The 25,949-nt window shown below is 39.2% G+C and overlaps 1 protein-coding gene across 5 annotated transcripts in view; it reads right to left on the reverse strand.

Moving 5' to 3' along the window:
* Positions 1–25,949, reverse strand: part of LOC115337374 — a 32,189-nt gene that overhangs the window by 1,470 nt on the left and 4,770 nt on the right. For 2 of the 5 annotated variants that reach the window (XM_030005630.2, XM_030005629.2), the window contains exon 2: positions 67–2,999. The gene's annotated coding sequence lies outside the window, so the exon portion shown is untranslated. Of the gene's footprint in view, positions 1–66; positions 3,000–3,950; positions 4,056–7,357; positions 7,443–25,949 lie in introns of those variants that run through there. The other 3 variants (XM_030005627.2, XM_030005626.2, XM_041121002.1) reach the window with 3 other exon arrangements.

Consider the following 25,949-nt stretch of genomic DNA (forward strand, 5'->3'; position numbering starts at 1 on the left):
TGCCCAGGTCCCCCAAGAAGAAAACCCTCCGAGCTCCCCAGGGTAAGGCGTCCCCGACCAGCTCACCTCTGCTGCTGCGAGCGTAGCTCCTGGGTGCCCCGGCTGCCTGGAGCTGGCAGGGCCGGGGAAAATCCTTCGACGGCTCTGGGGTCGGGCACTGAGAGCTGCAAGGAGCAACTCCCCGAGCACGACACCAGCGCCAAGGCCTCGCTCAGTGCTCCAGACCTCGCGATCTGCTCAGCTGGAGTGTGGGCACGAGCCAACTAGCTGAGACTTGGTGCCCGAATATAAGCAGTGAGGGTCGCCTGGTCACAATCCATCACTTGGGGATGTTGTAGTCCATCCCTCAGTGACATCACAACAGGCTATCCTTGCCCACGGCGCTCACCCCAGCAGTGCTGTGGCCCCAGCACAGGTGTCCATTGCTGGGTGACTTCACAGTCCATTGCTGTGGGGTGGGGGGGAAGTGAGTGAGCAGCTTCGTAGTGCTTAATCGCTGGCCGGGCTTAAACCACAACATCATCTCACAGTTGGACAACTTGTCCAGAAGAATGCTGTAAGGGACTGTATCAAAAGCCTTCCTAAAATCCAGAAAAGCCACATCTGCCTTCTATTCACCCACTAGGAGGCCAACCTTATCATAGAAGGATAGACAGGGCTTTCCCTTTGTGAACCCATGTTGACTGTGCCTGATGATTGCATTGTCCTTTAAATGCCTTTCAGTAGCACCCAGTAGGATCTTCTGCTTCATTTTTCCAGGTGCTGAGGTCACAGTAACAGGTCTGTAGTTTTCTGAGTCTTCCTGCATGCCTTTCTTTTAAATTGGAACACTGTTGGATAGCTCCCAGTCAGCGGGGGCCTACGTAGGCTCCCAAGACTTCTGGTAGATGATGGAGAGGGCTGCTGCCATCACATCCCCTAGCTCATTCAGTACACAGGACTGAATCCCACCAGGTCCCATGGATGTATGAACATTCAGCTGACACAGCTGGCCCCTTACAATTTCCATGTCCCCACATGGAAAGTCACTGTTCCTGCAGTCATGGTCCTCCAACTCAGGGGACCGGACAGCCCAAAGTCTATCATTAGTATTAAAGACTGAGGCAAAAAAAGCACTGAATGTCTCCACTTCTGCACCCCTATTTGCCAGGGGACCATCTTCAACAAGTATGGGTCCTATATTTTCCTTGGACATCCTGTTGGTATTAACATACATTAAAAATCCTATCTTGTTTTCTACTACAACAATAGCCAGTTTCAACTCCAGCTGAGCTTTGGCCTTTCATGTTGTATCCCTACATATGCAAACGATGGCTCTGTAATCTTCCTGTGAAGCCTGACCTTGCTTCTAGAGATCATCCAATCTCTTTTTCCTCCTGAGTTACAAGAGGAGTTTCCCTGTTGTGCCAAGCTGGTCTTCTGCTCCGATTGCTTGCCTTGCAACACAATGGGATGGCCTGCTCCTGTGCTTAAACTGACCAGCACTCATGGACCCCAAAGCCCTCAAAAGCAGATTCCCAGGGGACACTGCGAAGTAGGTCCCCGAGCAGCTTAAATTTTGGTCTCTTGAAATATGGGGTAGCAATGCTGGTGAACTTTTTTCTCATTACACTAAAAATTTTAAACTCAACCATTTTGGGATCACAGTGGCCAAGATAGCCACCTACCATCACATATCCTGTGAGTCCTTCTCTATTCAGAAATGACAAGTTGAGGATGGCACCTTTCCTAGTTGGCTTACTGAGTACTTATGACAAGAAATTATGTTCAGCCAACTCCAGGAATTTCCCAGGCTTGCTTGTCGCAGCAGTACGTTACTCCCAGCTGATGTCTGGGAAGTTGAAATCTCCCATAAGGACAAGGACTACCAATCCAGAGATTTCTCTTAATTGCCTATAGAATAATTCAGCAGTGCTAGTGTTGGTATGGAAGGGAGGTACAGTCTTCAGGTTTATGCATTAATCTACATCAGTTTCTAGATCAACAACAAATTTCCCTGTAAATCCTAGCAACACAGTGAGAGATATAGGTAAACTAAAAAGAACGCCTTGTATTTGAGAGTCTACTCCAGAACTTTCCATGTCTATACTGGGTTCCTGGTACATGGTTTATGTAGTATCTATGCACTAGTCTCTTCAGGTATGGAAAAAATGAAAGTGTGGCCTGTAGATGACATGCAGAGGGAACAAGAACTCATCTGCAGTCCGAGTTCTTTATAAACCACTCTGTTTTGTCAGAAGTCTATCATCTTCTTAACAAGTGCAGGATTATGGTTGAGAAGAAAACTGACTTCCCTACCTTAAAAAAAATGCTACACAGTCCTCACTTTTATGTATTATGATCATTCTTGATGTGATAAACAGTTAAGTAACATGTCAGATTGTACAAAAAGTCAGCTGGGTCTCAGAAGATTACTTTATAAGTAGGATGTGATATAATGGATTTGAGTAGTAAGAAAAGCCTCCTCCTGGAGCCATTTTATCACTATCTGTTACAATCTGTCCATGTGACACTTGCTAATCTGATGCTTTCACTCACTAGCTTGCTTTCATGAGAGCTTTCATTGTTTATTTTTCTTCTGATAATTCTGCTTACATAAAATTCATGCGATAATGCTCCTTAAGGAAGATACTCTCTTTTTGTTCATGTGTGGCCTCAAGAGATTACAGAGAGTCTCTACAGACTCTGTGCCAGACCCTCCTGTCTCTACACCATGTCTTTATAATGTGGCTGGAAGCAGACTTTTTCCCTAAAAAAGCATTGTAGTGAACCAGGGTAACAATGGCCTAAAATACACTGCTGCTGAAGAGTGATTACTGCATGTCTCCCAATCGTTGACTAAGATGTTTTTTCCTTCCTGTTGATTCTCATGGGCAGATCTCAGAAAACTTCCCTCAGTATCAGTAGTGATCTAGTTGAAGCTGTTTCATTTTCCCATCCATTGCAGTTAGTTCAGATTCCAGATGCTCAAATTTTCCATAAGCTGCTGAAGCTATCTCCTAAAATAAGGAAATCACAGGGTCATTAGTTCAGTCCCATGAGCAACACTTGACTAAAATCTGAAATTAGCCAAGGCCAGTTCTTTTGACTTCAGCATCCTTGCTCAGTTTGAAATGTTTCTTTCTTCAGTTACCAGCATCTTTATTGTGTTTATCTGTATCTCCTCAAAAAACATTTATGGATATCTAAGCATAAATGAGTAATCCTAATTAAATTTAAAAACAAAACTATTGAGAGGAGAGCCTAAAGAAACTTGACCTCCTTGTTTACTCCTGCCCTCCAGACTATATCTCTCAATATCAATTTGAATATTATGGTGTGTTCTTGTATACACAGAATGCTTTCCATCTAAATTTTTTCCTCACTCCTGTACAGTGAGATAATCTCACTTCTACCACCTTACTGTGGCTTTAATTTGGCATAAATTTTATGGCAACATTGTATTACTTGATATTTACATCAGATGAAGGAAATGGGATCCAGCCTTCAACAAGGATCTCATTTTGTTATGGTAGAATCTTTTTGTGCAATGTAATAGGGGTGCTGGCAATGGAGAGAATGTAAAAAGGCAAAGCAACAACAGTGTTTTCTTCATTAGGTAACTGTGGTTTGATTACTTGGGCCATATTTGTTATTTATTATACAAGTCTTTCTTTACAGAACATGGTGTAATAATTAGCTTTCAGTATTATTTTCTTGGATTGTCTGCCTCAGCTTTATTAAATATTTTCTGCACCATCTCTGAAAATGCTTGGCACCAAAAACTGTAGTTAAATATGTTGTAGTTAATTCATAGGAGAAAAACCTTTTTGTTGCCACTTGAATCCTTTAGAACAGGAAGCAAAATGTGCTCCTTAGAGAGATGCTCCTTAAAGAGGTACTCAAGAACTGGGACACAACACAATTTTTTTTTTTTTTTAAGGCTGTGTACACACACTTTTTTTACTCACTCTTTTTCCAAGTATCCCTGATTCAGCTGAAGCTACAGTCCTAAAATATCCACAGGGCAGTTGCCTGCATATGGCAAATGGTGGTTTTCCTGAAATGCAGCAGATTATCTCATTAGAATTTCACTCAGGACCATTCGTAGTTATTAAAGCACTTAGGTAAAGGAAGAAAGAAATTAAACTACAGATGCCAATAATTTTTGTTTAAATTCAAGGATGACCAAAAGTCCAAGGGCAGTCTGCAACTCAGTAAAGAGATTACTAAATCTGAGATATGAAAAGAGGGACAGGTTACTGGAATATGAAGTGTTTTTCTTGGAAATGATACAGTGTATGTGTTTGCCTATCTATTTATAACATGAAACATGACCCAACCACATTTTTCCTGTGCAACATGTTAAGTGCTGCATGCATTTTGAATACACATGTAATGGTGAGATACACTGAAAAGCTGCTATTATGAACTGACATAGTTTTCTCTCAAAACTTGTCAAAAACCCTTAGGAAACAATAATGATAATTAATAAACAGGTTTGTATAACAGGTTTTTAACCTGAGTTGAGAAGAAAACGTTTTGCATATGGTGCCGAGTAATTTCTGTAACACTGAAAGTGCATTTCTGTAGCATTCCAAGCTATTTTTTCACAGTTTGATGCAGAAGACAGTGTCTGTTCAAAACTTCTGCTAAATTTATGCCTTAGTATATTTCTGAAACATTCACTAGAGAAATGGGAGCTCTTCTGTTCTTGTCTGTGACCATTTTACCACTCAAAGGTTATGGGAAAGAACATTAAAATGGGGTAAAGAGCAACAGAATATGCAATGAAATCAAAAGAATTTCTCTCAGTGTAGCTGATTAAGTACAGCATCAGGCAGAAAGTTAAGTAAACACACAGTCATAGAAAAAAAATCCTACACTGGGGGAAAGACTCCTTTGGTTCTTCTTATAAGAAGAATTGCTAGACAGCAAGTCTAATTCTCACAAGAACTTTGTTGCAAACTTTGTACTCAACATTTGGAGATTATCCTGTCAAGCAGAAAGTACAACCACATGCAGCATGAGAGAAACATTTCAGTTTGTAAGACAAATGTCACTTGAAAATGGGCTTTGCTTTTGATTTAGAACATTGTAAACACATCAGGAGAAACTAGTTTTGATCATTTGCCAAATATTGCACAAGTATTTAGACTAATAAATAGCCTTCTATAACAGGAAGTGTACTGTATATTTTATGTGTTCCCACAATTTTTAAGAGAAAGTCTCATCCCTTCTGTTTCACAGATGTTTCTAGAGAAAAAGAAAACTAGATAAAATAGCATATATTATTATCAAAAAACCATTTCAATCATCAGCTAAAGATTTAGGAAACATTAAGAGTACATTATAAATAAGACTACATTTTAATTAGAGGGTTTTGCTCACTGATTAGTCTTTCAGACCCCAGGTTAAAGTCATGCCTTACTTAAAAAAATATGATGTATAGTTAAGAAAATAATCTTAGGGTCTATCATCTCATCATTTTCATTGTGTAAATTACAAAGTAAGGCATATTCCAGCTGTTAGGAAAACCAACTGGTCTAGTTTCCTACATCATTATTAAAGCATGTGGATCAGACCTATGAATGTACAATATACCAAATATTCTGTCTCATGCTGCTGTTATCAAGGCTATGATATGCACTGAGATCTAAGGGTTTTGTTTGGTAAACTTTGTGCTGGACTCTCCCTTTTGTATCCAAAATGTCGCAGGAAGGAAGCAGGCCCAAACAACCTCTATGCCTTTCAGGCGCGGCAAAAGCTGTCTTATTTATGTTCCCTCACCATCTGGCTTGAAGGCCTGATAGTATGGAACAAGAAAAAATAGTTCCAAACATGGGAACAATATTTCTACTTCTAATCCTCCAGATAACTGCATGGGGAGTAGTGGTACATGTTAGATCAAGGAATGCACGATTATCTTTATTTAGGTTTTCACAGGAGAAAGATGTTGTGTGGTTATCAGAAGTAATTTCAACTAAATTCTGCAGAAATTCAGTGTGACCTTGGGAAAGGTACAGGACAGTATGCAGACTGCTCAGCAAGTTCTTGGAATGAGTTAGTAATAAAGTTTTGATGCAGACAGCGAAGTATGCAAACAGTGAAAGAGTCTTTAAAGTTGGATACTAACCAACGAGTTTCAGAATGTTGAGAGTGCACAGTAAAGTGGATCAGAGTGACCATAACATGAAAGCTGATCACTTTTAAAGATGGAGCAATGTAAAATGAAATCAGCAGACTGAAAAAATGCAGAAATCAGGAAGACAAGTCAAAGATGTAGGAGGTTTAAGAGAACAGCTAAAGAAGTGATACTAAGGACACAAAGCAGGAGATGGGGAATGTAGGAAGGGAGCAATTTGCTCAATGATGGGTTTCACTGGCACCAAGCATGAGCAAAACATACAGAAGGTGGAAACTAGGTTCAGTTATGTAAGCACACATGAAGGTCTGAGTTAGAAAATGAGCTAGATACATCAACAGGAACAAGAAGCGTATATGCACATCAGCACTATAAGACTGAGAAGGGAATTGCTGCTCCGCTACAGGACAGATGCTCTGGGAAAAAAAGAAATATATTGTTTCTTTCAAAAATGGGAGGCAAACTGAAAGACTGTGGATCAATCTATTTGTAAACAATTGAAAGTTAGTGAGGAAACAGGTCAGAACAAACAGGAGTTCATCATGAACACACTAAGCTATCTTGCTCTACCACAGGGCAACAGGCTGTAGGGCAAGGAAGAATAAGTAGATGGTATATATCTTTACTACTGTAAGAGTCTTCTGTCTCACATGACAGATGCGTAGTAGGCTAGGGAAGTGTGATCAAGATGAAATGCTAAAATGGGGATGCAAAAGCAGTAGTACGACAATATTGCGGCGAGTCGACAGTTTTTCATTGCTAAACAAAAGCTAGACCAAGTGGGATTTTGCAGTAGCCCGTGCCTAGTTTCATCTGTTAAATATTTTCATTACTACTATGAAACCGTAATAATGTGTTTATTAAATTTGCAGACAATTCGGAGCTGAGACTGTCTGTGAAGTGGAAGACAGGTTTAAGATTCAAAATGACGTTGGCAAAATTGGAGAAAGGAGATGCAAGTGAATGGATGATATTCAACAGCAAATGCAAGTTACCATATTCAGACAAGAATGTTCAATTGCACAATTGCAGGATAAGCAGCACCTGGCTCATGACAGGCCTCCGTCGGGGTGGCCTGTGACTTGTAATGGATTAACAGTTGATCATGAGTTAACAAAATTGTGCTGTTGGAAAAAAGCATATTGGGACACATAAAGAGGAGAAAAGCTTACAAGATGAAGATAGAAATTCCGCATTATTAAGGCTTTGGGTGTTATCAGTCTTGGACACTACCTTCAAGAAGAACATGAAGCAAAATCCAGCCAATGGCAGAGAATCCAGAATAGGGCCATGAGAAGGAGCTCATCAAACACAGGACCTACAAGACTGGGAAAATTGAGGTTAATTAACCTAAAAAAAGACAAGACTAAGGAATAATACAGATAAGAATCTTCATGTACATAAAAAGTTACTGCAAAGAATAAGGTAATTATTTATTGTCTGTTCAAGAGAGATAAGATGAGAAGTAATAAGCTTCAACAACAGCAAGAAAAATTAGAACTGGGCATTGAGGAAAATTTACAGAAAGGGTTGAAAAGCACTGGGCCAGATCACTTGTGAAGGCTGTGAAGTCTCCATTGCTGGAAATTTTTAAGAGCACCTTAGACAAGGATCTGTCAGGATGTTATTTTTTTGGGAATGGGGATAAATAGGTTTATTCCTTGAAGCTCCTTTAGCCCTACTTTGTGCAGTTCTGTAACCTGTCTTGGGCCCAGTTATCACCTTAACAAACCTTCTCTGCCTCAGAAATCATTATGTATAAAAATTAATCAATATTTGCAATGTACTTGGGAATAGTGCTGATTGGATTGCTGTCTTATGAGTACAATCAAAGAATCAATGTTTAGATAACCGTCAAGGAATTCATGTGTTTATCTATAGCTATACAAACCATATGTGTCCCTACTCAGGAACATAGGCCCAGCCATACGAGGATTTACCGTTGCCAGCTACATCATAGAATCTCAAGTTAGAAGGGACCCATGATCATCGAGTCCAACTCCCTGCTCCTCACAGGACTACATAAAACTAAATCATATGACTAAAATATATATAGTAGCAGAGATGTTGCAAGAGTCACTTGTACATAGAATAAGGAATCATACTCCCAGTCCTTACTAAGAGTGGATAAGATGGTTGTATTATTTCTAGTCTGGCTTTCATTAGATGTTAGTGTTTTACTCTCCTCTCAATCTCCATTGCATCAAATCTTTTATTAGTTGCAGCTTACCACTATCGTTACAAACAAAAGCTTACAGAGTGAAGTTTAATGTAATTGGATGACGTTTTCTTTTCACAACATGTAAAAATGCATATATAGCCATTATGATTTGCTCTGGATCTGACTTCAGCCAATACCAAAAACTTACTGTGTCCTAATAATAATGAAATAACTTTTCCCTAATGAAGAAGCTAGGTAGTGATTTAGCTATCTCTGCTCCCTGAGTGCTTTCTGAATTATGGTTCTATTTAAGAAATATGTGTCTAATATAATCACACTTTTTGAAGGGATTATTTCACTTATAAATTATTTTCATTATCTTTTAGATTTGCTATAACATCTTGACCTGTATCTGATTTCTACCTAATTAAACACTTTATCACCTCATCAATTCCTTTTTGAAATGTCAAATTATTACTATTATTATTTTATTGCACAGCAATAAGAATTATGTTGGTAAGAAGACCCAATTCTCTCTTGAAAAAGCTTCAGCTCATTGTATCAAAATTTGCGTACAGATCTTACCAGGAGCTTGATTTAGTTCAAAATTGCAGATAAACAGAAAACTGTGATATTTCACATTTATAATGTGAAAAAGCTGTATGGTCCAACAAAGATGTTTTTTAAACTTATTAGCTAGGCTGTAGTAATAAAAAATGTATGAATTACTTTTGGAAAATGTAATTCTTAAGAAAAGGGATTTGTAATTCCTTTGACTAGGCATTTTTTTTTCTGAGCCTTCTCCTTACTTTGATTTCAGGCAATGAATCACAGACACTACAGTTGGAAAAATCCAGTTAAATCACATCTACCATCAATGCAAAAGAACATATTCTTCACTATTTTTCCAGGCTAATCTAAAAATTGTCATATTATTGGATTTTTAGTTCATAATGTAGTAACTCCCTTATTTGTTCTCATTGATAGGAATCAATTGTTTTTCCTCATCCAGTTTAAATACAAGTTTTCTCTAACTATATCATGTACCACTGTAAACATAGATCTGCCTAGATTCAGTATCTTTACTTTCCTTGCCACTTTTACATGTCACCCCTTTTCAGTTACCTTACCTCTTAAGGAGCATGGCTTTCTCAGAGTGAGGAACTGAAATTTTCTAAAAATAAGACCTTTTCATGTAGTCAGATTAAAGCAGATAAAATCCACAGTCACTTTCAAATGCAGGGGATTGGAATTGCACTGTGTCTTTCTAGTAACATGGTTTATGAGAAAATACATCTAATTTAGCAGAAAGGCAGAGGAGGCAGAAGAAATATTCAGAATTTGGATTAAAATGATACAGAAAAAACTAAGGAAACTTTTTTTTCAGGACAAAATAAAGTGAACTCCTGGCCCTAATGTAGTTAAAAGGAATATAGCCATTGAGTTCAGTGGTACCAGAATTTCACTGTGTTTATCTGGAAACTTATTCAATACTTTTAAAGTTAATTTCATCTGAAGACACAGTGGAGGTCTTCTACTACTTTGTCATGGAGCTGAATGAATAAAAATATAATCTTGTATGAATTGTCCAACAACAACCCAATTTCAGTTGTGTGCTTTAATTTAAACTCCCAAATTAATAAATTTACAGTGTTCTGTAGTAAAAATTTCCAATGAACATAAAACTGGAATATATATTTTCTGTTTAGTGAGTTAAAAGAGCTTTTTTTGCCAAAATTGTTTCGTTGTTCATCTGCCAAGTCTTGTAAAAAGAGTTACTTTCTTTGGAAATCTTTGGAAACTCCTAAGTTTATAAAATAAAATAATTCAGTAGCATTATAGTATAACAAAAAAATATACCCAGCAATGTTAAGGCATAACTAGGGAATTGAATCTGAGCATGCTAGGAAACCATTTAAGGGAAAAAAGTATTAGCAAATGCATGTCATTTTGCTTGTGTAATTTGTCATTAAGAAGGGAAAAATAAATATGTAGGTCAGAGGTGAAAGTTTAATTTTACAAAAAGTCCTTTCCTGTATTTTTAGCACTTATTAGAAGGGAAGATTGCAGGTCTTACAATTTCTTTCAGAATTTTCTTGGGAGAGGATGAAAAAGTATCCACCTCTTTGAAACAGTCTTGCAGGGGTATTGCAGTTGTTGAGATCAAACGGCATTTACTTCTTTCCATTTGACCTCATGGAAATCCTGTTACCTATGATTCCTGTATACACAAGGTTTTCTCAGAGAGGAGGACTAAGAAGGACAACAAGGACACCTGCACATCCTTGGTATTCTAGTGATGTCACCGACAAAGTGTAGTTCTCTGTAACAAGACATGGAGAGATGACACATAAGACTAGCTGGCCTATCTTTCAAGACAATTAATTACTTCTAAGGCCAATCTTAGAAATGACTGGGCCATTCTAGTTTAAACTTAGCCAAAGCCTGAGGCAGGCATTCAGCATGGCAAACCTTAGTCTGAATGGCTACATTTATTACAATTGTAAACCGTTTTATGATGTGGGCAGGTGGACAAATGTAGGCAGCATCTGATTATAATACAGAATAGTTTTCTGCTTTTGCCTTTCACATACAGAAAAAACCCCAGTGGGTCTGGATGAATAGCTCTGTGCCAAAGCCAGCCTCCAAGTAGTTAAATGTCTCTCATCTATTCTGCATCCCACACACAAGTGTGTGTGGGAATGCTTGTAAATTTAATGAAGTGCTGACTGAAAGAAGTTTATGCCTGGCTTCCAATTAGATACTAACAAGCTAACCTTACGTAGCACAAACTCCTTCTTAGTATGAAGATGGAATATGTTAGCTATAAGCAACCTCAGAGTGCCCAACTTTATAACATTGCCAAGACTCTTTTTTTTTCTTTTTTCTTTTCACAGAACAAGCTTTTCCTTTTAACATCTTGGCTCAATTCACTTCCTTTTTGAAGTCAGTGTGACCTCCCCATTGATCCCAATGGGTTTTGCACTGGGGTCTTAGATGTGCAGCTGTTGCTAATACAGGGTAAGTATTCAAATACTGCACAAAGTGAGTAACAAGAAGTGGTTTATAAATTTATCTTGCACAATAATCTAACCCAGAAGATAGACCAGAGGACAAAAGGATATCTATTCCTTTTTCTTAGATCTCCTAGGTCACATGCAAATGGTGGTTCTCCACCTATTCAGGTCTAGTTGCACATTCCAGCTATCTCCTGGCTCCGAGTTTAGGCAAGATCTGGGCATATTTGTCCCCCCGTTAGAAAGGGGACAGAATAGAAAGGGTCTACAGTATGCCTCACCTGCATTTTTTATGAGCTCCACCTGTATGATGCATCTTTAATGAAAGCACTGTGGCCTCTGTTACTCTGTACAAACACTATATTCATCGGTTTTATCAGGCACAAAAAGTGAACCTTACTGCTAAATACTTCAAAAAGTGAGCTGGGTATCATGATACAGAGCATTTCAACACCCAACTTTTAGGACACCTAGTTGCTCTGCTGGGTTCTCTAGGCTTTTGGAACCTACATGTCCATGAGAAAAGGTGGATACCTAAGAGTGGAATATCCGAAAAGCAATGTAAGTGGCAAACAATCTAAGGCCGATAGGGAAATACTGAGGAAAACAATATATTTTTAAATTTTATCCTATTTATGAGGCTTCTTAGTCCTATAATTATGAAAGAAATTGCTTTGCCACTTACTAGAATTTTTACAAATATATTTAGAAGGTTGTAGCACCTCTTTACATCTTTTTCCAAAAATTGCCGTCTTGAAATTGTTATCATTAATCTGTTTCTTACCTTTGTTGCTAGCTTTCTGTTAATAACAGTGTAACAGCTGGTTACATTCTAACTGGAAATGGAACAGTAGCTCACTTGGTGCCACTGAGCAGCTTGTAAGTGCATTTTTTTTCCAAGACATACTGCATCTGACAAGTCTGACGGACCACATAATACAGCCAGTAAGAAGTTTCAGCCAGCCCACGAAATTAAGTCTTAGATACAGTAAAAATGACTAAAAGATGCAGAATCTGATCTCAGAGAAATGTCACTTTGTGAACATGCCAAAACTAATTTGAATAAATCTTTAAATGGTACTTCAATTAAGTTTTCCAGTAATGAATAAAGAGTATATGTACCATCTCTTCATTAAAACTTATTTATTTTCCTATTCTTTTCATTAAGAAAACCCACCTGTCTTCACTTCTTGTTCACTATTGTGGCTATTTTGTGTACTTCTGTTTTGGTATATGTGATAGTTCAAGGTGTAAAAGTTTAGAAAGCTTGGTTTTATGATACACTTGTATATTCTTTTAATATATAACTCTAAAAACATCACTTTGTATTTGAAAGAGAAAATTTTAAACAATTTTCCTCCAACAGACTTAAATAATAAATCGCCTTATTCTTTGTATATCCTCGTGTACTTTTTCCTTTTAGCTTATTACCTAAGCTTTTCTATTTGAACAATGGTTTTCTTCTTCTCTAGCCCCATTTTCTTTTTATATTTGATCCTGTCATGAAGTTCTAACTGAATTTGTGACATCAGTCATTTCCATGGGAACAGACTGATGCTTTAAACATAGGATTATGACGAATTCAACACAGGATCGAGTAAAAGGAAAACAAGTCTACGAGCAAGCAAGATTTTATTAGAGCACAACAGTGTTCTGTTAAAAGGGTGGAGAAAGGAATATAAATGCTGAATACACTTCCACTTTTTAACATTGCAGTTCTGTGTGATGGTCCATGCATTGTGGTTATTTATTTCAGAAGTTAACAATATTTGATGTAACATCTGTGGCACTCAGACATTGCCAAAATTTTCAGACATATTCATCAGTCTTCTTACGTATCCAATACAAGACACAGTGGGTTTTTGTGACTGCTTGCAGTTGCAAATAGAATCATAGAATCATAGAGTGGTTTGGGTTGGAAGGGGCTTTAAAGATTATCTACTTACAGCTAACTCCCCTGCCATGGGCAGGGACACCTTCCACTAGACCATGTTGCTCAAAGCCCCATCCAACCTGGCCTTGAACACTTCCAGGGATGGGGCATCCACAGCCTCTCTGGGCAACCTGTTCCAGTGCCTCACCACCCTCACAGTCAAGAACTTCTTCCTTACATCTAATCTAAATCTATCCTCTTTCAGTTTAAAGCCATTACCCCTTGTCCTATCACAACATGCCCTTGCACAAAGTCCCTCTCTGGCTTTATTGCAGGCCCCCTTTAGGTACTGGAAGGCTGCTCTAAGGTTTCCCTGGAGCCTTCTCTTCTCCAGGCTGAACAACCCCAACTCTCTCAGCCTGTCTTCATAGGAGAGGTGCTCCAGCCCTCTGATCACCTTCGTGGCCCTGCTCTGGACTCGCTCCAACAGGTCCGTGTCCTTCTTGCGCGGGGGGCCCCAGAGCTGAACACAGTACTCCAGGTGGGGTCTCACCAGAGCGGAGTAGAGGGGGAGAATCACCTCCCTTGACCTGCTGGTCACACCTCTTCTGATGCAGCCCGGGATACAGGTGGCTTTCTGGGCTGCAAACGCACATTGCCAGGTCATGTTGAGCTTCTCTTCAACCAAGTTCAGTAGAGGTAGTAGGCTTTCATCACCTCTGAAAAATCATGCTTAAAACATTTCAGGTTGAACTCTGAAAAACTGGAACACAGGCAACTGCTGGGAAATATGGCTGTACATTAATTTGTCTTAGTAAGTTTATGTTAAGAAATGTCATAGGTTTACCTTATTAAGAATCATAAAACCACTTCTTTTAAAAAATAATTTTAGTCCAGCACAATCTAATTTATGTAATGAAAAAAATATCCTGTTTTCTGTAAATGACATTCCCTTTAGCTGAAGTCTGTTACTATGAAACATCTTGAGTATAATGCAGACATACACATGTATGTGGATTTCTGTTGGGTCAACTTCCTACTCCACATTTTCCAGGCTAAAGGGCTACTGGTTGCATTAGAAATTTCATTAAATGTCTCATTCTGGGGTCAAAACAGACCCTGGTAAGCCGTGACATCTCAGAGGTTCTGTCTTGTTCCCACCTCATCCTATACTGTACAGATCAACTGAAGCTATACTGACAAGGCTCATATAGTCACTGAGGAACCAGATACTGTGGTGATATCAAAACTACAAAGAAAACTACAAAAGCTTTATTCTATAGTTAAAGAAGCTATGGTATTCTATGTTTCTGTGCAGTGGCTACTGGAAGGATTGTTAATTTAGTCCTGCCCTGCCCAAGATGCCTAAATCCAAAGAAGTATTGCATGCCTCCTTTAAGCTTTGCTGGCAGAGGGTGCAGGATGAGGGAGGAGAAACATGCCAAGGATACTCTATATCTCTGTTCCGAGAAATATCAATCTTAAGGTCACTACTGGAGTCTGACTAATGCATGGATTAAGAATAACACCAAAAACTGTCCCATTATACCTAATTGTATTAAATATCCATCCCAGTGTTCACAGTTTACTAGCTCTTCTGAACACCTTGGGAATGTCTTTCACTAAACAGCTTTAAAATACTGTTTCAGAACATAGAAACATCCCATTCTTGTTCATATTTTTACTTCTTCCACCTATATAGACTGCATATACCACAGGAAAAAGGCATGTTTGAAAGACTTCAATAAAGAGGGAAACCATATTCTTAACTTTTTTTGAGGCATACTGTTGAAACAGCACAAATGCTACAAAATTTCTGAAAGTTATGGGCCATCTCTGAAGTAGAAGACTGCAGGCAATATTAGCTGAACATTCTGGCTTAGTCTTGGAAACCTGGTTTAGGTTTTTTTAAGTGTTCCACTTTATTGAGCTGCTTACGTACATAAAGCTTTTTTTTTGCCAGCTGCTGCCAGGGCTGAGAAGACACAGTATATTGTGTTCTGCTTAGCAGATAAAACATACTTCACAGGGCATAAGGCAACTGGATGATAGTTTCACCTTCCAGACATAAAGTGACAGACACAAGAAGATACTATCTAGAAAGAAAATGTTAACTATGACTCTGAAGATAGGTTGATTTTTGTAATTATTTTTCTTTAATTGACAATTTTCACAAATTGCAAAAACTGATTCCTAGATGAGATTCCTAATTTTGAGCATCTACAAAACCACATCTTTAAAGAATGTTAAGAAACCAAAAATCTGAATATTGCTGCATTTAAAATGGCTGTTTACTGGCATTGGTGAATAATTCTGTATTCAGTCTGTGCCTAGGCACATAAAATACTAGTCACTTAGTCTGCATTTTTCTTTTATGTTCACCTACCAATTGCTATGTTCGTTGTTCTTGATCTTAAGAATCTTGCTTTATTACATAGACAAATGACTTACACTGCGGTGTTTAAGTAAAAAAAAGGTTATGATGAAACCATTTTGACAAAACATAGAGTCTTTAGTTTATGTAGATCCCAATTCATCTATTCTCATATTCATGTGAGATACAAAGACTGTGATTATTTAACCTTTTGCTCTGTCCCGGAAATTTGGGTCATAAGGTCATACAGATTCTTTGACATTACAAGAGTTCTTATATATGACAGAATAAGCTTTCACTGAAAATGCTTATTCAGCTTATCAGACTGTCTTAATTGCATCGGTATGTAGAGAGTAAAGAATGCAGGAAAATACTGTTAAGGTTAGAATGGAAAAGATAACCTAGTCTAACGACACTGAACAGCAGATCAAAAAAGGCTCCAGTGTTTTCCCCATATGGCATGAAAATGAATGTGAAGCATTTCTTAGAAAGAATGAAATATATTCAGTAGATCTCTGCACAACATATTGTTAATCATAAAAGACTAAAAAGGAAAAGCAATTAACATAAATATGTTTTACATCATAACAGCTTAAAATTTATTTTCAGAGTGATTTGTGCATAATGCATCATAATTTTCAAGCAGTAACTATGCAATTGACTTTCTTAAAAAATGCTCCAGCTTTTAGCAAAAAGGTGAACAATATCTTAAACCTCACATTATCTACAGTACATCCACTGTAAGCTCAGTTGTGTTTAGACATAAACTACCTAAAAGAAAAAGAAATTAGCTGAACAGAAGGCATTGTAATTAATGCCATTCAGACATGTAATACACAACTCTTGGCTTGTGAACAGTAATAAAGAATTACATCTGATAAAAACAGTCTATGAAGTGCTGTTGATTTTTCTATAACTTTTTATAGCTTGAGCATAAAAGACCAGGTTTCTCCTAGCTCCTAGTAGACACCTGGATATCATGACAAACTATTGCCTTTAAACAGTGCAGAGTTTCTTGGTAAGTTCTTTTCACTAGAAATCACATTACATTGGGACAGAAGCATTAAAATATTTTTCATCTCCTGATTGTAATGATGACAGTAATTTTTAATTTGTTTCATTGAGAGTTCTACAGATATGCCCTTTATTACTTTAATTAAAAAACTTTTAAACAAAATGTTATTCAGATGAATTGCAACTTTATTTCACCAAATGCTTGTTTGGACAGAAACCCTACTCTCTGCATTTAGATATTGCTTTTATTAAGTTAGTAATTCTTTGTTCCAAAATGCTTCCTTCTCTAGGCTAATACCTAGCTCTATTTCATTCTTCTAGATAGCATAAATTTGACAGGATTGTTTTGCTGCCTCCTTAGCAGAAGACCAGATAGCTTTTTACCACACATAAAGGCACTCTGATAAAATTGGGAAATCCATTTTCTACTAGAATTTCATATCAACTAGCTTAAATCAAATGCCAGTTACATCAGTAGTGTTCTGCCTGGTTTCTCTGCTTTTTGTGCAGCTTTCACTGACCCCCCTATACTACATGAGCACTTGCCTTGTTAGTTGCCAAAGCAAAGATCCTCTAAGACACAGTTAACAATAATGTTGGCTCTGGAGTTCTGCAAAAGGATACAGAGATGGAAGGGGAGAGGAGTATTGCTTCATACAAAGGCTTGTCTAGAACCCTGATCATGAAGACTATAAATAATTTTAACAATATCTATAAATAGCTGAACAGGATACACTCACTGTAAGAAAAGTATTCAATGATGTTGCAGTTTGGTTGCAGTTTGCCTGAATGCATACTAATTTACCTGAATGCATACTAATTTACCTGAGTCAGTGAATGTCTGTTTTGCTGAGCTACTTTAAAAACACAAGAAAGCTTTTTAAAAGCTTTGGCAAAAGGAGACATATCAGCATTCACAGGCTTGGAGTTGTAATTAGATACAAGTATCTCAATTTTTAGGAGCCTCCCCTGTTGGTCAATTCTCTATTTCCATTATCTTTGCTTACATCGACCCCTATAGAAATACATAGCTTTATTTCATGCCCGTTTGGGATAAACTGTGTGCCCTGCCCCAAATGAAAACATTCTATATATTTTCTTGACTAAATACCTGCACAGTTCCTGTTAGAAGTACCAAAGGCCTTCTTTAGGCTCTGATTTTCCAATATTACATGGTTACAGCTCTGTGGCAACTATTGCCAATTCACCTATGCAAGAGGCCTTGCTTGCTCAGCACGTTTATGTTCCTGTAATTGTTTTAGCATTCTGCCTTGTTTGTGATCTGCAGAGAATGGGCAGACAATTTGGTTGTTTCTACCTCCTGTGTTTGGGAAGTAGGATTTTAAGCAGTCCCTTGTGTAATTGGCTCACATATGCCAGGCGCTTGTCCACTAAATCAATCCAATGCAGTTGTCTCCATTTTCAAGATGCAATACACGCACAAATAAATGGGGTTGACATGAACGTAAAGACAAAATCTGTCCTGTGCTCCAAGGCATGAGTGACACATAAGTACATTTTTCAACAATACGTGTTGGAACCAGATAACAAGTGCCATGTAAGAAAACTTGCAAGCATACCCAAGTAGATTGAGTTTCATAAGAATAATTTCTGAAGAGAAAAAATAAGCTGTAAAAACATCATATATCTTAGCATTATAATCTCAAAGCTGCACTGCGCAGAGAGAAAATAGACAATCCAAGGAAACAGCTGCCTGCAAAACATATTGAACAGGCATGGTGCCAGAAAGGGAACATGCTGTGTGTGCTACGTGCTTATTAATAATACATAACAATGCAGGACTTCAGCATTATCAGTGTTACAAGAAGATCAAAAAGGATTTAAAAAAGTTAAAAATCAAGATTGGAAATGCAAGTGTGCTAACTGGATAACCTAATAATCAGTAAAATTCTGCTATTAATAAAAAGCAAATATGTGAAAATCGGAAGAGACAAAAGCTCCTGGCGAGTGCTGTGAAATTGAAACAACCTTTATAAACTAACTTAGACAACAGGTAGCTAATGGATGTCACTCTCAAATATCAACAGACACTTTACAGAGACAATTAATTTCCAACTTGCAAGAAAGACAAAGGATTTAGCTCAAAAAGCCAAAATTGGTTGCTCTATTTTTCCCCTAAAACATGTTCCCTTTTCACTTACGTTATGCACTGCCACTGATGGCTCATCCAGGGAAAATGAAACTATTTGTTACACCTCATCTACATGCACCATGTAAGAAAATCAAAGCAACTTAGAGCTATGTGAGATTCCTTCACGTCCTTAATCCTGCTACATTGTACATACTGTCTGCACCTTTTCATTGTTAGCTGTAAAGTCGCATATTAGTATAAATACACGTGCAATTATTTTTCTGTCTCATTTCAAATGTTTTATTAGTATTTTTAATAATACTAGATGCCTAACTGAACATACACAAGTACTTTCACACTCCTTGATTTTAGGTACCTAATTTAAGTCTTAAGTTTAGAGGCCACACTCCTCCATTATACTTAATTAAGAGTGAGATTGTTCCTTTAGAAAGTGAACCATGGCAGGTGCCCTGCACTGAAGCATGTTTAATAACATTCTGAAGAAACTTCTCTCCACTAACCATGCAGACAGCCTCCCAATTTCTGCACCCTACACACTGTGTGTGCCTAAGTTGCAACAGTACTGCATCAAAAACACAGAAAAAGAAAAAAGACTGCCCCCCACCCCAACATCCCCTCCCTTCAGACTGTATTTTCAAACAAAAGCCATGAACAAAGCTAAAAAAGGGGCTGCACATTTCCCTTTTCAGTCTCAGTCCTGTACACTCTGAGAACCTGCAACCTGATGTGAATGGGCTTTACAGGGTAATTCCAAATGTAAAATTAATTAGTGTGAAGGGCCTTCAAGTTTTTTTCCCTTAGATTAGATTATGATTGAGTGACCATATTAAAAGTAACAGCTGAGTGCAGAGAATTTCTCAGCTATTCTCCAGCTACACTGGTTCTATTTTCATTCACGCTAACATTGCTTTTCTGGGCGTACAGGAGGCTGAGTCAAGATTTATACAGTTGTGCTAAATCAATTTATTTTACCCATCACCAAGTATCAATATTTGGATTTCTGTGTGCAGCAGCTATCAGGTTACCAAGCAATGTCATATGCTATTTAGGTAGTTACTTAACAGTTTTGTTCCAGTTGCTCCATTTTTTTTTTCTTATTAGGATATATGTTTAAATAATAACCTGCATGTCAATATACTTTCCCTCTGTAACTAAATGTGCTTTCCATGTACTACTTTGACTTTAAAGCTGTGGTGTTAGAACTAAACCACAGTGAAAAAAAACAGGGAACAAGAGAATATGGAAAACTTTGCTTTCATCCAAGAGTCCTGATTCATGCTTGAATGTCAGTGCAATGGGAGGAACTGAATATACAGCATTACAAAATGCACTGTAGTATTAAATTACCAAAAAAGAATACACTTATATGAGTATTGTGCAGTTTTAGGCATTAATACAGAGAGACCCAGTTCAAAGAACAGAAAGACCCACTACAGCAGGCATCTTTATGTCTCTTGTTGCCAAATATTAAAAATTTCATTTTTTAAAAAACGTTTACTCCGTACACTGCAGAAAATCTTCAAGAGCTTTAACTTTCTTATGTTACAATGATAGCTACATTACCACTCTTCATGACCATTCTGTTTTCAAAAAACACTAAAGAGGTCATTGGAATAAAACTTTCTCTAGGTGTAAACATGCCTTAGCAATGTAGATGTGGAAAACTGCAGAAAAAGTGAATAGAAATTAAATTTTGTTTTCACTTCTTATGCTAAGAAAGTAAAATCAAACAGTGACGGTGTAAAAGAAAATTGTACTTCTAAAATTCTTTCGGCTTTAACCATGATTGCAGGTGTTTGTACAGCAGATAGGAGGCTACTGGGCTTGATTCCATACACTGACCTCTGCTCAGGAAAGTGTTCGCTAGACCTTCAGTCTGGGAACCATTGCAAATGACAGCTGTACAGGGACACCATGTTTGCCTTCAGCTTCAAAGCAACATTATGGTACTGTAGTGAATCTGGTTCTGCTTTTAATATCTTTTTACCCTATCCTCTGTCTTTTAGAATAGTGCTGTCTCTCTGTTTCTTTTGACATTATTGGGTATGATCTTTCAAAATTCCTTCTCATAAAATAAAATGTTCCTCAACTGTGAATGAAATTTCCATGACAGGCATTCTTTATTCCCTTCTGCTGGAAAAGTCTTTAGCATACTGCGGGCACTACTGGAACAGGCTGTTAATCACAAGCTACAGTCCTGTTTAAATAGTAAAACATAATAAATGCAAGGCGATAGTCTGCCTGTTCCTCCCCCCCATGTTTGCCCTTCATGGTGCTCTACAAGAACAAATAGGACATTATTTTTAGATTTTCATTTCTCCAGAAGGAAGGCAGTAGAAGTGCTACTGAGCAGCCGCATGAAGGAGAGGAATGCACTAGCTAGTTTTCCCAAACGACAACCAGAATGACTCCATCTGAGCCTCTGTTGGGAAGCGGTACAGCTTTATCCCTCTGATTAAGTAACACTGAGTTTTGTAAAGGACAGGAGGTGGCTCTAATGCATGTTTTCAATTCTCAAGGCCTAATTCTTTGAAGTAAAAAAACTTGAAAAAGACAAACTTCATAGCTTTAGGTACCTCATTACTGTCCTGGATTAACTGCAGCTATAGCAACCTTTCCCAAGCCCCGTGTAAGAAGTCGAGTGAACGGCTTTACTTATATCTAATATATACATATACTCGGGCCCAAATAAATCTCATGATATTGACACATGGATTGATGGAATTCTACTGTTCTTTTGAAACAGGTCATAGTGGTCTTGTAACATGTGAATTTGCGACTAAAGATGGCAACTATATCCCACCTCCACCCTTACCGCTTATATCCTTTGACTCCCTTCATGCTGGTACACCTGCCAGTGTGCATGGAGGGGAAGCAGACACTGAGACAAGGGGAGTCAAAAGAATCTCAGTGGACATAATAAAGGGGGATGAAAGATGATGTTTAGCGCTTACATTGTTGAAATTAGCTGACGTAGAGACAGTCCTTGATAAGAAGAGCTGGTCCTAAGAACCAGCCAATGAGGTAGAGACAGTTCCTGATAAGAAGCAGGAGCTGGCCCCAAGAGCCAGCTAAGACTGGTCTTGCGGCTTGGGTGAATACCAAGAAATCACTGAGCCTGCGCAAGAAAAGTGGTTACTAGCGGTGACGAAGAGGAGTCATCTATCTTCATCTCTGCGACCACCAGACGACCACCATAAAGAGGCACTGTGCAAGCGCAGTTGAGAGCAGACTATGGAAATGACCTCTCGGAGCTAATTTTAATATGAAGCGGGGATAGGTCATGCATATGTACAGGCATATTGTGAATACGTAACACTTGACTGTATAAACTTGAAGCGAACTGCCGAGTCGGGTGCGCACAACTTTGGTGGGAGTACCCCCCGTGCTGCCCAGCGCTGAATGAACATACCTACTTTACAATCTCACTGATTGTGGAGTCTGTTTCCGCACGTCAGTTTGGCAAGCCAGGCAGGAGACTCTCTGCTCGGCTGCAGGACTGACTGCGGAGCGGACGCCCCTTGGCGCGCCCTGAGCACTTTCCTCGGAGGAGCCTCCGCTGCCAGCAGCTCACCGCGGGAGGAGACAACGACCTCCTGAAGCCGCGGACCAAACGGTATGTGTCTCAGAGGGAGCCTGTAAATCGTACGGGCCGGGGCAGCTGGTAAATTGCACAGAGACGTCTGGCGTGCAGCGTAGTCCCCGTATGGGAGGAGGGTACCCTGTATGGTAAAAAAGGGGGATTTGCTGACCGATAGAGCGGCCGCTAGCGATCTTCGAGGTAGATCGAGCCAATCCGGGGTGACCGCTGTTTCCCGGTATCGGGAGCCAGGACGGACCTGTCGAAGACTGGTATATAAGAGGCAGGAGAAGGGTAAGCGCACCCCCTCGCAATTGCGCTTGGTTTATGGGGTAAGCAGACCCCCTCGCAATTGCGCTTGGTTTATTTTTGCAGCTGCTGAATGGTTGTCAACTGGAGCGATGATTGTATGATGTGAATGTTTGGAAGTTTATGATAAAGATTTTGTGTGGGTGTGTGGAAATGATATGTTGAAATTTATAGGTGTATGTATGTTTGTTAATGTGTGAATGTCTTTACGTATTAATAGGGGTGATTCCCTGCTTTGTATGTGGGCTTGCAACTGGACTATATAATAATTAGCAATTAGCATCTGGCTTGGGTTTTGTTGAAGTGTAATCTTGTGGGATGAGGCAGTACTGTACATCTAGCAGACGGAAACCAGACTGCCTTGAGTGTTTTCCCCAAATTGCACACTTCTATGATTGGGAGAGAACTCACTAAGAATCCGAAATAGTGAGATTGGTGTCTAACGGAAAATTTAATTCCAGAAATTTGGGATGTGTGGGAAGAAAACTGGGGGAAGACTATAAAGAAGTGTAAGAAATGATTTGCATGGAAGCTTATTAAAGGAGAAGCTAAAATCACTCTTAAGAATCATTAGGAGGAGTATTAAAATGGGAAAAAATCAAGGAGGAGTATTGAGGAAGAGTCCTTTGGGTTGTGTAATTGCCCACTGGAAAGATATTGTTGGAACCGGAGGTACGGAAAGTAAAAAGAACCTTATTAAATACTGCAATCAATGGTGGCCGTTGTATAAGTTAGAAGGTGATGCTAAGTGGCCACTTAATGGATCAATAGATTATAATACTCTATTACAACTAATGCTGTTTTTAAGGAGAGAAGGAAAATGGGATGAGGTTTCGTATGCAGATGTGTTTTTCACCCTCTGAAATCATCCGGACTGGCAAAGGGACTGTGGAATGGTACCCCCACAGGACCCCATGGTGCCTGCACTTGAGCAAGAAAACAACAAGAAGCTTAGGTGAACTGAGGCGGTGCTGTTCGGCATGTAGTATTGGACAAAGATGTACTAAGGCAAATAAAATCCATCAGGCACCAAAGCAAGATCTAACTGATTTGTTTAAGCCTCCCCCTCGACCACAGGAACAGGATGCAGACTCGGATAGAACTCCGACCCCCCCGAACAGCCCTGTATCTTCCCGTACTAGGAAGAAAACTACCTCAACAGCTTTACAAGCACCTCTCCGAGAGGCGGTGAGGCCGGATGGTGGGACGATGTTAATCAAAGTACCCTTTTCTACTGCTGACCTAGGGGAATGGAAAAAGGTTGCAAAAGATTATAGGAGTGATCTGGTAAGTGTAACTAAACATTTCCAATTTATTGTAAAACAGCATAACCCTGATTGGAAGGATATACAGCTATTATTGGAATATATGACTGAGACAGAGAAACAGCTGATTTTAAAATCAGCAGGGAACCTTGCTGAAGATCACTATAAGATTACAGGAGGGGACATTAAGGAATATTTCCCTCTCCAAGACCCAAAGTGGGATGTTAATAGATCTGCACATATGGAAAGATTGCAGGGGTATCAGGAGTGGATTACAAAAGGAATGGAGAGGGCAATCCCCAAAACTAAATTGGTCAGCTTTATATGCAGTTAAACAGAGTCCTTCCAAGTCTCCATCTGAATTCCTGGATCGATTGAGGGATGTAATGCGCCGCAGCACACCGCTGGATCCTGGGTCAGAGGTAGGAATACAACAATTAGTCTCCCTGGTTTTGGGTGAATCTACAAGGGATATAAGGCGCAAACTTCAGAAATTACGGCCTACAGAGAGTAGGAATTTAGAAACATTGTTGGATGAAGCATGGAGAGTATTTAGTAACAGAGAGGAAGGATATAGGCAAGGGCAAAGGAAATTAATGGCTGTTATCCAGGAAGAAAGAGGAAGAGGGCCTAGATGAGACTTGTCCCGACTGGGCAAGGATCAATGTGCTTTGTGTAAGAAATTCGGTCATTGGAAAAAGGAATGCCCAAGGAACAAGGAGGATCAGAGGGCTCAAACAGGAAGAACAGTAGCCCATGTGAAGGGAGATTGACAGGAACCTGGGGAATCTACCCTAGCGGATCCACTGGTTATAATTAAGCTAGGGAAAACACAACAAGAGGTAGAATTTTTGGTAGATACAGGACAAACATACGCGGTTCTGAATCAAGCTTTGATGCCCCTGGGAGATGATTATGTCATGGTGAAAGGAGCGACTGGCCAAAGTGAAAAGGCATATTTTTGTAAGCCTTTAGAATATAAATTAGGAAAACAGTGGGGCATTCATAGATTTTTATATATGCCCAACGCCCCAAAGACACTTTTGGGAAGGGACTTGTTAGAACAATTGGCAGCAAAAATTGTATTTGAAAAGGGAGAAATTACTCTGGAGGTAAAAGATCGGCAATATATTCAAATGTTGAGCCTAACCTTAACCAGTCTCCCCCTAGAAGGAAGCATTAACGAGGACATCTTAAACCAAGTGTACCCAGGGGTATGGGCTACTGATGCACCTGGAAGAGCGAAAAGTGCTCCACCTGTTGAAGTTAGGATCAAGGAAGGCCGAAAGCCGGTAAGAATTAAACAATATCCCCTAAAGAAGGAAGACAGAGAAGGAATCCAGCCGGTGATAGAAAAATTTTTGCAGTTGGGATTACTAAAAGAGTGTAAGTCTGAATTCAATACCCCTATATTACCTGTTTGGAAGCCCGATGGGTCATATCGGGTGGTCCAAGACTTACGGGCGGTGAATAAGATAACTGAAGATCTTTACCCAGTAGTGGCGAACCCATATACCCTGTTGACTGTATTAACACCTGAATTGACTTGGTTTACTGCTTTAGATTTGAAGGATGCTTTCTTTTGCCTCCCTCTCCATGAAGCCAGCCAAAAATTATTTGCATTTGAATGGGAAAACCCCAAGAGTGGTCGAAAGACCCAGCTCACTTGGACGGTGTTGCCACAAGGATTTAAGAATAGTCCTACCATTTTCGGCAATCAGCTTGCGAAAGACTCAGAATCCTGGGAAACCCCGTCTGAGGAGGGGAAGCTGTTGCAGTATGTGGATGATATCCTGATCACCACCAAAACAGAGAAAGATTGTATGACGTGAACGGTGAGTCTGTTGAATTTCCTGGCACTCCAGGGGTACCGGGTATCCAAGAAAGCGGCACAGGTAATGCAACGCAAAGTGAATTATTTGGGCTATGAAATTAGTGCGGGACAAAGAACTTTGGGACAGGCCCGTAAAGAGGCAATATGCCAAACTCAGAGACCTCAGACAGTGAAAGATTTACGGACTTTTCTGGGAATGACGGGGTGGTGCCGATTGTAGATCTATAATTATGGACTGCTTGTTAAATTATGGACTGCACTGTATGCGCTGACAGCCACTGAGCA

This window comes from Aquila chrysaetos, chromosome Z (assembly GCF_900496995.4).
Source record: "Aquila chrysaetos chrysaetos chromosome Z, bAquChr1.4, whole genome shotgun sequence".
NCBI classification, from domain to species: Eukaryota; Metazoa; Chordata; class Aves; order Accipitriformes; family Accipitridae; genus Aquila; species Aquila chrysaetos.